The following is a 15,297-nucleotide window of genomic DNA, read 5'->3' on the forward strand; positions in this document are numbered from 1 at the left end:
AAGCTAGATAAATTAGAATAAATCTTAGGACTCCATCTTGGAACGCTGAGACAAAGCTACTCTGCTGCTTTGCATGATATAGTATACAGATGTGAGGTCTGGAACTGCTGTAGCTATATTGCAACTGTGAGGGAAGCCAGCCTGAAGACAAAGCTGATACTCAGAGAAAAAGAAAAACAAGAGAATCATGGAAAAAAGATAGGAAACCCTGAATAGCTATTTCTAAAGCCTAACCTATCTTTGGAAATTTTAGCTATGGTGTCAATGAATTCCCCTTATTGATTAAGGCTATTTGACCCAGGTTTTCTATTCCTTGCAAGCAACAGCATCTAAGCTGATCCACTCTTCAAGCAACAGAATTTCTTTTACTATGAGAATAAAACTGTAGACATTCTAGATTTATTTTACTTTTTATAGAGTGTAAGTATTTGCAAAGTCTACAGAATGAGGAGTGTGACATTTCATCTGTTGGTGGCTATGGTGCTATCTCCCAAGTGGTACCCCTACTTTGAAAACTACTTTTTAATTTTTTGTCCTTACCCAGGGATACCTTTTTTATTGCTTTTAGAGAGAAAGGAAGGGAGAGAGAGAAACATTGATGCCAGAGAGAAACATTGATTGGCTGCCTTCTGTATGTGCCCCAGGAATCACATGCTCTTGGACTGGGGACTGTATGCACCTGATCAGGGGCCAAACCCACAAGCTAGCCATGTGCCCTGACTGGGAATAGAACCTGCAACCTTTCCACTGTAGTATGACACTCCAATCCACTAAGCCACACCAGCCAGGGCTAAAAACTACTTATTTGGAAACATCAGGTTTTATAAGAAATTGGTACCTATGGAACCAAAAGTTCTGTACACCAGTGTATCTGAAAATGTTCACCCACTATGAGGATATCTTTTGCACTGTCTGCCTCTCAGTAGTCACAGACCTGAGGGGAGAGGGTCAGAGGAGATGATGTTGGCAGGGCAGCATCATGGGATGTCTGTATTAAGAATCAGATTTACATAGGCTCAAAGCTCAGTGCCATCACTTACTAGTTTGGTGTGGCAGACCTTGTGGGATGTCTACTCAATAGTTGTTGCTTTATTCCTAACCGAACCAAGGTTCTGTCTAGGCAACAAAATGCCCAGCCTAAATCAGTCATGGGAGCGCTCTTCCCTTTTGCCACTGATTGGTCTGCAGTAATCGGGTTATGGGTGGGCCCGTTAACCAAGACTGGCCAATGAGATGCAAGAGAAGTCTTCTGACAGCTTCTAGAAAGACTTTTTACCATAATAAGAGTGAGGAGAAAGGTTTTTGTACCCTTTCTTCCCCTCCTCCTTTGGATGCTGCCTGGAGCTATGTGAGCTTTGGCAGTCATATTGCAGCCACGAGGTGACAATAAGGTGGATGAAATCCAACATGCTGAAGTAACAGAGCAGAAGATTGAACATGGCTGGGATCTTGAAGACATTATTAAGTTGCAGAAACAGCCACGGGGCTACCTGAGTCTAGACTTCCTGCTGCATAAACATCACACATGTCCTTTTGCTTAAAGCCACATTAGTTGAGTTTTCTGCTATCTGCAACAAAAGCATCCCAGCTTACATACTTGGTCAAGTCCTCTAAGCATTTGTGAGCCTCAGTTTCCACAACTATAAAATTACATCATAATACATTTGTAGAAGTTTGTAGTAAATATCAGAACAAACCGACAGTATGTCTGCCATGGAGCAAACCTTTAGTGAACAAACTACAGAAATTAAAGTTCATTTACTTCTTGAATTCTAGGCTCCTATTTATGTTGAAAAATATTTTAATATCATGTGTTGCTGAGAATGAGCTGCAATCAATGCAGAGAGAGCATTTAGAGTGGGTGAGGGAAGGACAATATCCTAATGGGCAGAAATCAGGGCTCTTCAGTTGCTTGTATGATCTGGGCCAAATCTTCCCTCTCCTGGGTATCACGTTTTTCACCTATAAGACAGATGAGAGGGTGTCTTTCCCAGCAAGAGTCCATGGTTATCTTTATGTTCACATTTATAAAGAAGTCTGTCCTTGCTGAGCACCGCTCTGCCCCAGGAACTAGCGCCCGGTAGTCCTGGTTTACAGGGAGGGAGCAGGCCGCTTCTCGAGGCCTCCTTGATTTACCCCATCAACATGCCCAGCTCTTAAGTCCTGGCCTCTGGTTGAAAACTGACCCCTATTTCTAACACAGTTTGGTTTTCCAGGCAGGAGGCTGTGAAGGGAGAGTTTCCATCCTACAAAAAAGCTCCTCCTGCTCCTTCCTATGCTGAAATCTCAATACCTTCAAACCCAACTCATATGCATATACACCTTATTTCTTTAAAATCCTGACCCCAACCCTGTGAGGTTGGGTTCTGGTTTTATGGAAAAGGGGGCTGAGCTTTGGACAGTTAGACAATTTGTGCGGGAGGAGGGGAACCATCTCTGACGGCCAGAACCAGCTCTGTCCTGTATGCTGTGCCTCTCTCCTCTGAGCAGCAGCCCTAAGCTCTGGAATGACAGCCCCACCACCCTGCTGGATGCTGTGCCCTCTGGGGAGGCCGTGCTGCGTCATGGGCGGAGCCTGATCTGGTTCTAATCCCAGCTCCACTGCTCTAGGAGTTCCTCTTCTGTACATTTGGAATCATGGTAATGCTGCCCCCAGGAGGTTCTTGTGAGGGTTAAATGAAGGCAGAGTGGAACAGGGCCTGGAGTCCTTTTCTCTTTTTACACAAATCCTGCAGTCCTACCAGGGGTCACTGTAACCTGCTCTAGATATAAGGTTTTGTTTTCCACCTTTTCTTTCCCTGACCAGCATCTTTGCAGTGGTGGCCAGGATACATATTTTTGTTGTGTATGAGCTGATGTTCTGACTTGGGGTTCTGCTTAGAGAGGGGTGCTGGAGGGGGCAGGTACCTTGGGATCCTTTCCTGGGACTTTGGGTCTTCTCTCTCTACTCCCTTCCTCCTTTCCTCCCTTCCTTCTTTCTTCCCTCCATTCCTTTCTGCCTCCTTTCTTGTTCCATCCATTCATTCATCTGTCCACCGCCTGTCTGTCCATCTGTCTATCCATCCATCACCCATCTGTCCATCTGTCTATCCATCCATCACCCATCCATCTATCTACCAATCTCCAATGAGTTTTATTAACTGTTTACTGTTAGATTCCAGGGCTATATTATAAATGAAACACAATGCCTGCTCTGGAGAAACTCACAGTTTGTGGAAAAGACAAGCTTACAAAGAGATAACTATAACTCAATATTGTGAATGCGATGTCAGAGAAATGACTATAGGAACAGACTGGAGAGATCCTAACTCAACCTGGGTGGTGGGGAAAAAATCAGGGATGGATGATACCTGAGCTGAATCTTAAAATACGGGTAGGGCTCAGCCTGGTGAGGGGGGCGGGAGGGGTGTGTCAGGCAGAGTGGGGGCGTGAGCCACAGTGAACTAGCTTGCTGAGTGGGGTGACTGCAGGCACCTGTGTGGCAGGAACTGGCAGGGGCAGGGGCAGTAGGCAGTAGGCAAGGGGCACCTCAGGAAAGCCCTTAGTGCCCTTCCTAAGACACTCCTTGAAGCAGGAAGCTGACTCACGACTCCTTCACTGCATTCAGCACAGAACCTAGTGCACAGGAGGTGCATTAAGTTGCTAGCGCTGCTGTAATAAAATACCACAGATAAGGCAGCTTAAACAACAGAGTCATTTCATCACAGTTCTGGAAGCTGAAAGTCTGAGATCAAGGTGTTGGCATGTTGATTTCTCCTGAGGCCTCTCTCCTTGGCTGGCAGATGGCTGCCTTCTTGTGTGTCCTCACACACTGTTCTTCTGTGTGCAGATCCCTGGTGTTATCTCTGTGTGTCCAAATTTTCTCTTATAAGGATACCGGTCAGAGCAAATTAGGGCACATCCTAAGGACCTTCTTTTAACTTAATTACCTCTTTAAAAACTTTATCTCTCAATACAGTCACATTCTGAGGTACCAGGGGTTAGGGCTTCAACATATAAATTTGGGAGAAATATGGTTTGTCCTGTAAGAGTAGGGCTCAAGAAATAGTAAATGGGCATTGTCTGGGTAGCTCCGTTGTTTAGAGCATTGTCCCAATACACCAAGATTGTGGGTTTGATCCCTGGTAAGGGCACACACAAGAATTAACCAATGAATGCACAAATAAATGGAACAACGAATCACTGTTTCTCTCCCTTTCTCCTTCCTCTCTCTAAAATCAATCAGTCAATAGAAATTAAAAGATATTGAATGAATGAATAAATGAATGAGGGGAGTCAGGGGCAGATCTATATATTCACTTTTGTGTGTTGAGGGAGTGAGTGAAGGGGGTGTGGGAGTGTCTGTTGGATACAGGCGGGGAGAGGCAGAGGGACTGCTCAAGATAATTCTCCACATGACACTCCTTTCTTGTTGGGGATCTTCCCTGCCACTGTTTCCTTCTGTTGTACCTGACATCCCGCTGGGAGCAGCAAAACAACAGCTGATGCTGTCAGTGGGACAGCCGCCTCTCTGCCTTGCTCACGGTGGTTCCTGCCAAGGCTGATGACATGCCAATGGTGGTGACATTGATCCTTTTCCTGTGAGAGCAGGGACAGGAGCACTGGGTGCATCGAGGTGGCTTCCCTTTCATGAGACACGACAGGGCTGCAGCATTTCATACCAGACTAATTTTAGTTTAATCTTTAAGAGCCAGGGAGGAAAAATAAGATTCTATAAGCAACTTGTGGGGAGCCACAAAGTCATTTAACAGGTCAAATGATAGCAATTATTTATTTTCTGTTTCGATTCATTTTCTTTAAAAAATGGGCAAGGATTTCTTTTCCTCCATGTAAATGATGTTTCCACTAAGACAAGAAATTGAAAGAACAGACTGACCCCTTTTGGCTCAGCTTATATTGGTCAATAACCCCAGCCATAATTACTCTCTTCCACTTTGTGCTGGGAAATAGGTCTCAATTTTTGTTGCTCTAAACACTTTTTACAACATAAGAAGTACCAAGTGAGGTCTGGGAAATGAGGCATTTTTCAACAAACCTGGTGACTATGTGGATGGGGGGGTACTGGGAGGAGGAAAACAACTTCATCTCTTACCAGGTGTTCCCCAAGGAAGAAAAGCCCTGAGGGCTTCAGTGCAAATACTTTGAGTGCTTCTTTTCCTTCAAACACTACAAGCTGTGGGAGGATTTTAAATGGTGATGGTGGCTATAGTGGGATCAGGGTGGAGGTAGACTTCCTAGGGAGCCAGACAATTTGAACCAATGGATTTAGTAGGAAGAAATGCCAGAATTCAAGTAAGGCCCAACTGAGGGGCAGCAGAGACCCAAGAAAGGCCAAGCAGGAAATTACTTGCTGGGCAGATAGGCCCTGGGGAGGCGGGTCAGACTCTGGAGGTAATGGTTGGAGGAAGACATGGGCAGGCCTGCCACATATGGTTATTTGGTTTGTGCACTGAACAAAGGCAACTGGCAGGAGGGTGGGTGGGGTTGAATTCCAGTGTACATTTTGCTGGCCAAGTCATGCGCCATGCCATAGGCCTGTGTATATGCAGAGGAAGGGGTGCCCATTTCTTTGCACAAAGTTTCCTTCTCTCACCAGGCTATGTGTAGATAGTGCTGGGTCTACTGAGGAGTGTCCTTTCCTAATTTGCACAAGGTGTTGTATAGGTTGGTAGGGTCCTGGCACATGGGCCGAAGTACTCAGATGCGGGGAGATGAGGATGAAGAAGGTCTACACCCCAGGCAGGACCCAGATGACACACCACTACCCTGAGACAGCAGCAACACTCTTGAGGCAGCATCATCACTATCTCAAAGAATGGCCATCCAACTGGTTTTCAGGGCTCTGGCTTTCTGGTATACTATGCTTTTCTACTGGGATGAAATACTGGTAATTAAAAAATTAAAAACACATAACATAAAATTTACCACCTTAAAAAATTTTAAGTTTATGGTTTGGTAGTGTTATATAGATTCTGTTGTTGTTAAACAACTCTCCAGAACTTTTTTATCTTGCAAAACTGAACCTCAATACCCATTAAACAATAACAACCCATTTCTCCCCCTCTCTGGCCCCTGGTAACTACTGTGGTATTTTCTGATTCTACAAATTTGATTACCTAAAGTAAATTCTTCATACAAGTGGGATCATATAAAATTTGTCTTTTTGTGACTGCCTTATTTCACTTAGCATAATGCTTCATGGTTCACCCATGTAGCATGTGACAGGATTTCCCTCATACCACATTTTGTTTACCTACTTGTCGGCTGATGGATGCTTGGGTTGCTTCCACTTCTTGGCTATTGTGCATAATGTTGCTATAAACATGAGTATGAAAGTATCTCTTTGAGATCTTGTTTTCAATCCATCTGAACATATACCCAGAAGTGGAATTGCTGGATCATATAGTAGTTCTATTTTTAGTTTTTTGAGGAATTGCCATAGTGTTTTCCATAGCACCTTCATCATTTTATATTTATTGCTGGCAAGACACAGGCATTCCAGTTTTCTTCTTTTTTCTTTCCTTCTTTTCTTTTTTCCTCTTCTTTTCTTTTTGTTTCTTTTCCTTTCTATTCTCTTTTCTTTGTCCTCTTCCTCTCCCTTCCCTTCTCCTCCTCCTTCTTCTTTTTCTGTTTCTTTTTTTTTTATAGTACCCATCTTAATGGGTATGAGGTGAAATATTGGTAGTTGTTAGCAAAATACCAATATTTCATGGTCTTTAAAAATATGAAACTTTGAATCATTTACATCTTGAGATCAAAATTAGTGACTCAATTCACTTATGCAGAAAGACCAACCAAAAGCAGACCATAACCCTAGTCAGGCCTGGCCCTATGCAATTTACAAGAATCCACCACTTTGTGATTAAGCTTTGGCAAAGCTTTGACAGCAAAAATAGGTCTTTTTCCATGAAACAAGTGGCCTAGAGGCTCATTCTTGGGTTGGAGGAAGCTGTCAAGGCTCTGTGAGGATTCACAAAAGGGGAAGGAAACCCAGAAGGTAGGAAATGAAGCAGAAAGAGTGGGTTACCCAGCTAGCAGGATGGAAGGCTGGAGTGTGGCCTGAGATCGGTGTTGAGAAGTGAAGGCTGGGCTCATCTGTCTTTTTAAGCACCTGTGGAGTGTCCCTCACTGGACTAGAGGCCTGTCCTGAGCTCAGTCATTCCTGCCAGGAAGGCAGGCTTTGCTGCAGCCTGTGCTTTCTGGCCAATGGCAAGGCCAGACACAGACTCTCCAAATTTCCTTTCTTGGCCTCAGGAATGATTAGCTGAAATGTGGTCTCCGCTGATCAACCAGAGCCGAATGCTTGTTAAGCGAACGTTGGTTAAGGGTCTATTTCTCCCAGACCCCTGATCTTTGGCAGTAGGCAGCCCTTCCAGAGAGTGGATTGGCTTCAGAGACTAGCGTTCTCTGATCTACTCTCTCATCACCCTACCCTTTCATCCCATCTCCCCACACTCGTTCTTTCTAGCCTTGCGTCCTCCTTCCTATAAAAAAGAAAACTCTTTTTGCCCTATTCTTGAGATACTGGCAGACCTCATAGTCAGAGAGTTCTCTGTTTTGGGACAGTTCCTTTCCCTCCTATTGCATTAGTCCTGTCCTCACCCCAATCCTTTGGAATCAAGTCTCTCTCTAGTACGTCTGGATTTGTTTTTACTTGAAAATCCTAAGGAGGCTGTATGCTCCTGTCAGGGGGCAAGGTGGGCTTTTTGTCCTCCTGCTGACTACAAAGTAGCAGGTAGACGTCCACGAGTTGTCCCATGGGCCTTGAGCACTGCCCCTGACCTCAGTCCTGAATGCACCCCATCCTGACCTGGCCCGCGCTCAGGGGTAAGCGGGTGGGACTTCGTTCATAATTGGGTGGGGACCCACTGTCTAGTGTGAGAATAAGCCAGCAACACCAATAACCATGTAGAGAAAGTGTAAGCTGGGGTTCATGTGACTGAGGCTCCAGTCAGAATCAGGTCCCATATGTGGTCATGAAAAGAAATGCTCAATGCCCATTTAGATTTCTTGAAAAACACCAGCTAGGTCACCATTTATAATCTTTAGTCATGCTTTCAGAACAACCCCCCCCCCCCCCGCCCCTTTCATTTTCCACAGCAGTTCCAGAACCTGCCAGGTCCAAGCTCCCCCTTCCTCAGTCCTGGCATGTGTGTCCCGCTGCCCCACCCTCCTTCTCACAGCTTTTCATCATTTAGCTTCTTCTGCTTGACATCGGAGGTCTCCCCGAACCAGCTGATGAAGAGATATTTTTAGCAGGATGACGGAGAGTCAGTGAGATGGGAAAGGTGGAGGAAGGCTCACCTGTTAATAAATTTTGCTCCTGTCACGTTGCGATGTGGGGCACGGTGTGAAAGGGGCTTTACCAGAGGTCTAAACACAGTGGCTTGGCAGTCTTGAGGAGAACTGTGTCATCAAGCTCCCTTAAGGGCGCTCCCTCTCTGCTAATCCATCTGCCCGCACGCAGGCCGAGTGCAGACACTTGGAGCCACACGCTGCGCTTGGGGTCAGCCTCCAGATGCTCTATCAGATGACTTTGACCCGTGAACAAATCTGTTACAAGCCGGTTCAACCTCTCACGGTTGCTGGGTGAATTACAGCTTAGAGAGTCACGAGCCTAATGGAGAAGCGAAGGAACAAGGGAGCCTTCTTGCCCTGGTGAAGTGCACCCTGGAGACCCCTTAGCTGCTGCGATGTGTGGGGTTAATGAGAGCTCTCCAGCTGCCACAGGCTGGCTGGGATAGGGTGAGCTTATTAAAAACTCCTCATGTTGGCTTCCTGGGTGCACAACCAGCTGTGGCCCTTTTCCAGGACCCAGGCCATGGTGGCAACTGGCAGTGATTCCGCTTAATTATCAGGATGTAATAATGCACACACACACACACACACATGAGCACACAAGCATTTGTTGATTCAGAAAAAGAAATTAGTGGGCACAAGTTCTCTACAGGGTGCTGAGGCCTGGTGCCTGGACTTGAAAACCTCACACTCTCAATACTCACACAACAAACTATTCTGCGTTATTGGCCCATGTTGCTGTGGGCAGCAGCATTCTGATATATGATATATCACATTTCTTGTACCCATTCTCCAGTGGATTATATCCCGTAGCAAGCAAATGGCAGTGATGAAATCTGAGCCGTAACCTTAGGGCCTATGCTCTGTGGACCCTCCTGTACCACTGAATCATTAGTACAAGTGGCCTATCTGATCACTGGATGATAAGCCTGTACACAGGAGTGCCAGGGTCCAGGACCTGCCTCTTGCAGTCTTAGGAGCCCAAGGAAATGGACAGAGGCTGATCATCTTGACTGTACACAGCTAACACCCCACAAAGCAGCCTCCAATACTACCCAGTCCTTCACAGCTCTCTATCCTAACTGACGTGTGTGCCTGCTGTCATTTGGATTGTGGCTTGTGCCTTGTTCTATTACGGCTGTTCACTTTTAAACCTGATGCTCACCCTGACTTTCTTATTAAACTAAAAAAAAAATTGAGATATACTTGGCATATAACTGTATTAGTTTTCGGTGTATAGCATAATGATTTCATGTATGTATTTTACTCTGACTTTCTAAATTATGAGCTGAGTACTATAGCAGAAGCTGATGGCACCTGTTAGAAGATAAAGTGTGTCCCCTTAAGATTCTTACATGGAAGTCCTAACCCTCAGGACCTCAGAATGTGACTGTATTTGGAGATGGGGCCTTATAGACATAAATACAATGAGGCCCTTACGGTGGGTGCTAACCCCATATGACTGGTGTCCTTATAAAGAGAGGGGATTAAGACACAGACAAGCACAGCCCAGAGGGTTGTATGATGACACAGAGCAGATGGCTGTCTACAAGGTGAGGATGGCAGTCTCGGGGGAGACCAACCCCACTGTCCCCTTGATCTCAGACTTCTAGTCTCCAGAACTGAGGAAATAAGTGTCTGTTGTTTCAGATGCCCGCTGTGTGGCTTTTTGTTATGGCAGCCCAACCAGACTAATCCAGGACTCACCCACATCTCCTGGGCACGTATCTTCTTCACACACCTACTAGACTTCTGAAGCCATCATTGTCTTTTTGCCAGAAGGCTTTCTCTGGTCAGGCCCGGTAGGCCCTAAGTCCCAGAGAGTTACCCCCGACCCTCCAGCAGCGCTCACCAGTGGTGCTGGGAATCAGAGGGACACATGGCTCAGCCTCGTCACCCCTCAGATGGGAACACTTTGAAATGTGTGTCCTATACCCTCTCCCAGAGGTCCTACAGGATTCCAGTCTGTCACTCACACTGCTAACCTGCTCAGTCACTGCCTCTTATCATTTGCCTTCCCTTCCCTGTCTTCTATTCTCCTACCAGAGTTTCCTAAGATCACCTTCCAAATAAGCTCCTTGCATTCCAATCCTACTCTTAGGCTCTGCTTCTGGGGAACCCAAATGAAGACACCGAAGTTCATAGTTTCCTTCTGATTCCAAGCCTCCAAGACCAGCCCTCTGTCCAGCTGTGCTCAGACCCTGGGGTCTCCCTCTGTGTGACCTGCGAGCCCATGCTCCTGCCAGATCTTAGTGGCCAGGGCCACAGACTCTGCTCAGACCTTCTGGACCCCACGCATGGGGCTGGCATCCAAACCCTCCTTGAGTTGGTGAATGTCTTCTCATTCGTGACAGACAGGGCTGAAACTTGTTAGACAATACTGGTCAGAACTGAAGGAAATTGTCGATCTGCTCAGAGAAACATGTCCTTTTGGTAAATAGCTGAACTAGACCAAACACCATGTAATAATCCTTCCCTAAGATGTGGACCAACTTCGTGTGGATCTTTTCTTGTAATATATTTTTTCCCTTTTTTTTTGTTATTTCTTAATGTTTCATATGTAGTCTCATTCATTTTCCTTCTGTGCCACCTCTTATTCTCATGCACAATTGTAGCCAGGAGTCAGATGGTGGCTTTCTCCTAAGAGTATTTATTCCTAGCACAATTAACTTTTTTACCACGGTGAAGAAGAGGTTATCAGAAGTCTGTTTATCTGCAGAGCTGAAAGCCTAGGAGCTATCCTTTTGTATAGGATCTTCAGACTGTCCATGATATTGGGTAAGAAATAAAACTGTGGAAAACCTGCTAACACCTGACCGTCAAGAAATTTGTGTCTTTTAGGTTGGCCTGACAGATTGAGTTCAAAAGCCAGCTCTGCCGCTCTCAGCTTGTGTAATCTGGGACAAGTGACCATTTTGAGCTTCAGTTTCGAACTCCACAAACCCCAGTCAGAGGGCTGTGTGAGGGTTAAGGGTGATGATGTATTTGAGGCACACACCTACTGCTCAAGAGAGTTGGGGTTTTCTCTCTGTTTCTCCATGTGACCTGCTTCAGGGGCTGTGAGTTCATTTTTTAAAAACTTAAAAAAGCAATTAGCTTCATTGAGGTATAATGTATATTTTACTAAAATATACCTGTTTTAAGTAGACAGTCTGATGAAATTTGACAAATGTGTATACTCATGTAACTAGTTCCCCAACCAAAAAATAGAACCTTTCTATCACTCCAAAACTTCCTTCGAGTCTCCCTGTAGTCTATATTAGTTTGCTAGAGCTGCTATAATAATATCACAAACTGAGTGGCTTATATGACAAATTTACTGTCTCACATCTTGGAGGCTAGAAGTCCAAATCAAGGTTTGGCAGAGTCGGTTCCTTCTGAAAGCGGGTCCAGGCTTTTCTTCTTAGCTTGTAGATGGTCTTCTTCTCCCTATGTCTCTTCACATTGTCTTCCCTATCTGCATGTCTTTGTGTTTAAATTTCCCCTTTCTATCAGGACATCAATGATATTGGGTTAATAATATAATAACCTAATTTGACTTGGTTACCCCTGTAAAGATTTATCTCCAAATAACGTCACATTCTGAGGTGCTAGGGGTTAGGACTTCAACATATGACTTTTGCAGGGACACACTTCAACTCATAACATGGTCAATACCCAACCCCTACCCCAGGCAATCACTGATTCGCTTTCTGTAACCCTAGATTAGGTTTTCTGTTCTAGAGTTTTATATAAATGGGTTCATACAGTATATGGTCTTATGGGTCTGAGTTCTCTTTGCTCAGTGTGCTGTTTTTGAGATTCATTTATATTATTGAGTGTATCAGTGGGCCATTCCTTTTTGTTGTTGGGTAGCATTTCATTGAATGACTATACCACATTATGTTTGTCCACTCATCTGACAATGGACATGTGGGTTGTTCCCTGGAACCATTCTGACCAGGACCCGAAGTGTAAGAAATAGACTCTGCATTTATATCCATATGCTCACATGTACATATAAATACATTTAAAACCAAACAAAAGTGTCATGAATACTATCCTGATCAATTCCACTCCATTCCAAAAAAGTGCTGAATGTGACCACTAAATTGATTTTTGACCCATAACTGGATCATGACCTGAAGTTTGAAACTTTCTTCTGGTGGGAGTGGTAGAGAGGTGTCACTCAGCTGGAAAAGAGTGCAGAAAAGATGATCGGAGTCTACAATTTTGGTGTGTCTCTGCTTTGTAATATAACTCCTAAACAACCAAAATCTAACCTCAGGTACCATGGTAGATCCAGCCAATCTCTAGAGAGGATGCCAGTTAAGATGGACACTCAGATCTGCAAGCATAGTGAGGTCTTTTTGGTCAAGGCTTTTCTCCATGTTCAGTTTTAATCTCTGATGCTTAAGATGTGATTCATAGCTGGGTCTGTTTCTCTATCAGGGGCCAAGTGGCTTGACTCTCAGCTGCCCACTTTGCAGGAGAGGTTAGGTCAGACGTGGAAAGACAGTATCAGTCAAAATGGGTTAGACTAGGTTATGTTCCATGGCAACCAAATCTAACAACCCTACACCTTAGTGGCTTAACCTAGATATTTAATTCTTGCTCACGCTAAATTCCCTGAGGGTTTGTGCAACCCTTCAATCAACTCTCCTCTATGCGGTGATTCTATGATCCAGGCTCCTTTGATCTCATGGCTGCATCTCAACATGAGGCTCCTTTATGATCCAGTGATGGGGGTAGGGGCAGGAGACAACTGTAGAACTACATGCTGACTTTTCTATGTTTTTGCCTGAAAGCAATACCCATTACTTCTTTCTAAACTCATTGGCTAAATCCAACTCTAGAACATGGGCCTGCTTAACTTCAAGAGGACAGGGAAGTGTGGTTACCCGTGTTCCTGGAAGGGAGAAGTGGATGAACTGATAAACACTAGCAGTATCTTACCTCGAGGATACCTTGACTCTAGCTCACACATCTCCCTCCTGCCCTGGCATCTACCACCTGCACATTTGCCCCTCTTCCCGCTCTGCTTGCTCTGCACAGCCCAGCTCCTGCTCCTTTAGTATAGTGAAGGCTGGGGAACTGGGCTCTTGTTTTCCTGAAATCTTGACTTTGAATATAGGAAGAATTCACTGGTTTTTGCCTCCTTGAAAGTAGGAAGGAAGATGGTTCTGAGCCAGAGAAGGTGGGGGTTTGAGGATGAGTTTGGCTGGGTCCATGGCCCGGCCTTTGGTGGCCCAGCTTAAACCAAAACACTGCTGCAGGGCCTAGCTCACCAGGAGACCAGGCAATGCTGTCAGAGAAGTTCCTGTGAGTCACCAGCCATCATACCCTCATTCTGAAGGTGGTCAAGGTCACTGCACTCTTTTTTATTTCCAGACTTCTGTGCTAGCCTGAGACCTTCCAAAGGGAGAGGGGCTGTGGCTGCAAAGAGAAGCCTGTTGTTCTATGCATCCCCCCCTGCCCCCCGTCCCTCTTCATACAAAGCTCTAAGCACAGGTTTTATGAAAATACGACTGTAATGTGATGATGACATCCTGTGTGCGAGCCTTCTGCTGACTCCCGCAATAAAGAACTTGGACCTTATTTATAGGGCTGCCTCTGGGATCTGACAGGAGGCATTGAGCATGCTGCCAGGGTGCAAAATGAGATTTCCCAGAAAAACATTCAGTGGGCTAAAGGGGCCTCTGGGGAGCCAGGGAGGAGATAGGCAAGGTGAATCAGGCAGGATGATCTAGGTGGCAGCCGGCGGTACGGTGGCTGAGCCTCCCTCCACCAGGAGCGGGAAGGCAGAGAGCATTCCTGGGGTCCTAGCCTTAGCTCCTTTCAGCAGAGCTAGAACAAAGCTAAAAATGCTCACATTTTCCCCACATCAAAGGAAACAAGCCCTTCCTCAATTATCCAGTTGTTTTCTTTTGAGGACATCTTAGCCCTGGGTGGACTTTCCTCTTTGCGCCTCTACTAACCTCCCTTTTCCCCCTTCCTACACTTGAACTTCCCTCTCTTCTCTCCCTCCCTTCTCTGTTCTCTCCTCTCTTCTTTTTTCCCTTCCTGGGTAGTCATTAGGGCTGTTTACAAACAGCCCCACTCTCTCCTCTGGGAGCTGAATAGGCCTGCCTTTCCCCTCCCACTGGAAGTGAGGTTTGGCTGCATGACTTGTCCTGGCCAGGGACATGTGAGTGACAGTATGTGTGTGTTGCCTTGAGCAGAAGCTTCAGGAGCCAGTTCTGTGCTAACCTGTTTCTCTTTCCCCACCACAGTGACCAGCAGTGACTGAGATGCTGGCCTCTCCAGCAGCCTGGGTCCTGGAAAGAGGATGGTACAGAGCCACGCCTCAGCTGGACGCATAGCAGGAAAGAGAAGAAACGTTTGCCATTTTATGTCACTGAGACCTGGGGGCTGTTTGTTATGGCAGCATCCCCTATCCTACCGTGACTTTCCACTCTCTGTGCCAGAAATTTGGGAACCAGTGGATCTTCTGCAGAAAAGAGTTAAGGGTCTATACTCCAGCTCCTTTCAGCAATCACAAAGTGTGGTTCTGGGACACCAAAAGAAATGGGCCAACAAGGAGGCAGGCAGGTGGAGAAGAGTTATTTGAGCTGCCAACCTTGAAGAGAAAGCTGTGGGTGTGCCTGGGCTGGGAACCTTGCTGCCCAGTGTTCCTGTCATCATGATGTTCCTGGGAGTTGATTTCCCAAAGCGGAAGTGTTTTTCTCATCCTCAGACAGCAAGTGAGCCTCCCCCTTCACACTGGGCAGGGCCAGCCATACCTGGGATTTCTGTAGTGCTCATTGCAGCTGTGGGCTGGCTTTTATGCCCTCCATATGCTTGCTGATTGGGACTTTGAAGAAGCATTTTTTTCTAGTGCTTAATTTTTCTAGCCCAAAGTTTAATTTTTTCCTTTGTGTTTGGCTGCCTCAACAGTGTGTGCTTCAGGATTTTAAGCTTGATTAAGCCCTTCCATGAATCCTTACCATTTCTTCCTGAAGATGGTGTTTTGGGGTTTCT

The sequence above is a fragment of the Furipterus horrens genome, unplaced genomic scaffold (genome assembly GCF_987537825.1).
Source record: "Furipterus horrens unplaced genomic scaffold, mFurHor1.1.pri manual_scaffold_5, whole genome shotgun sequence".
Taxonomy (NCBI): Eukaryota; Metazoa; Chordata; class Mammalia; order Chiroptera; family Furipteridae; genus Furipterus; species Furipterus horrens.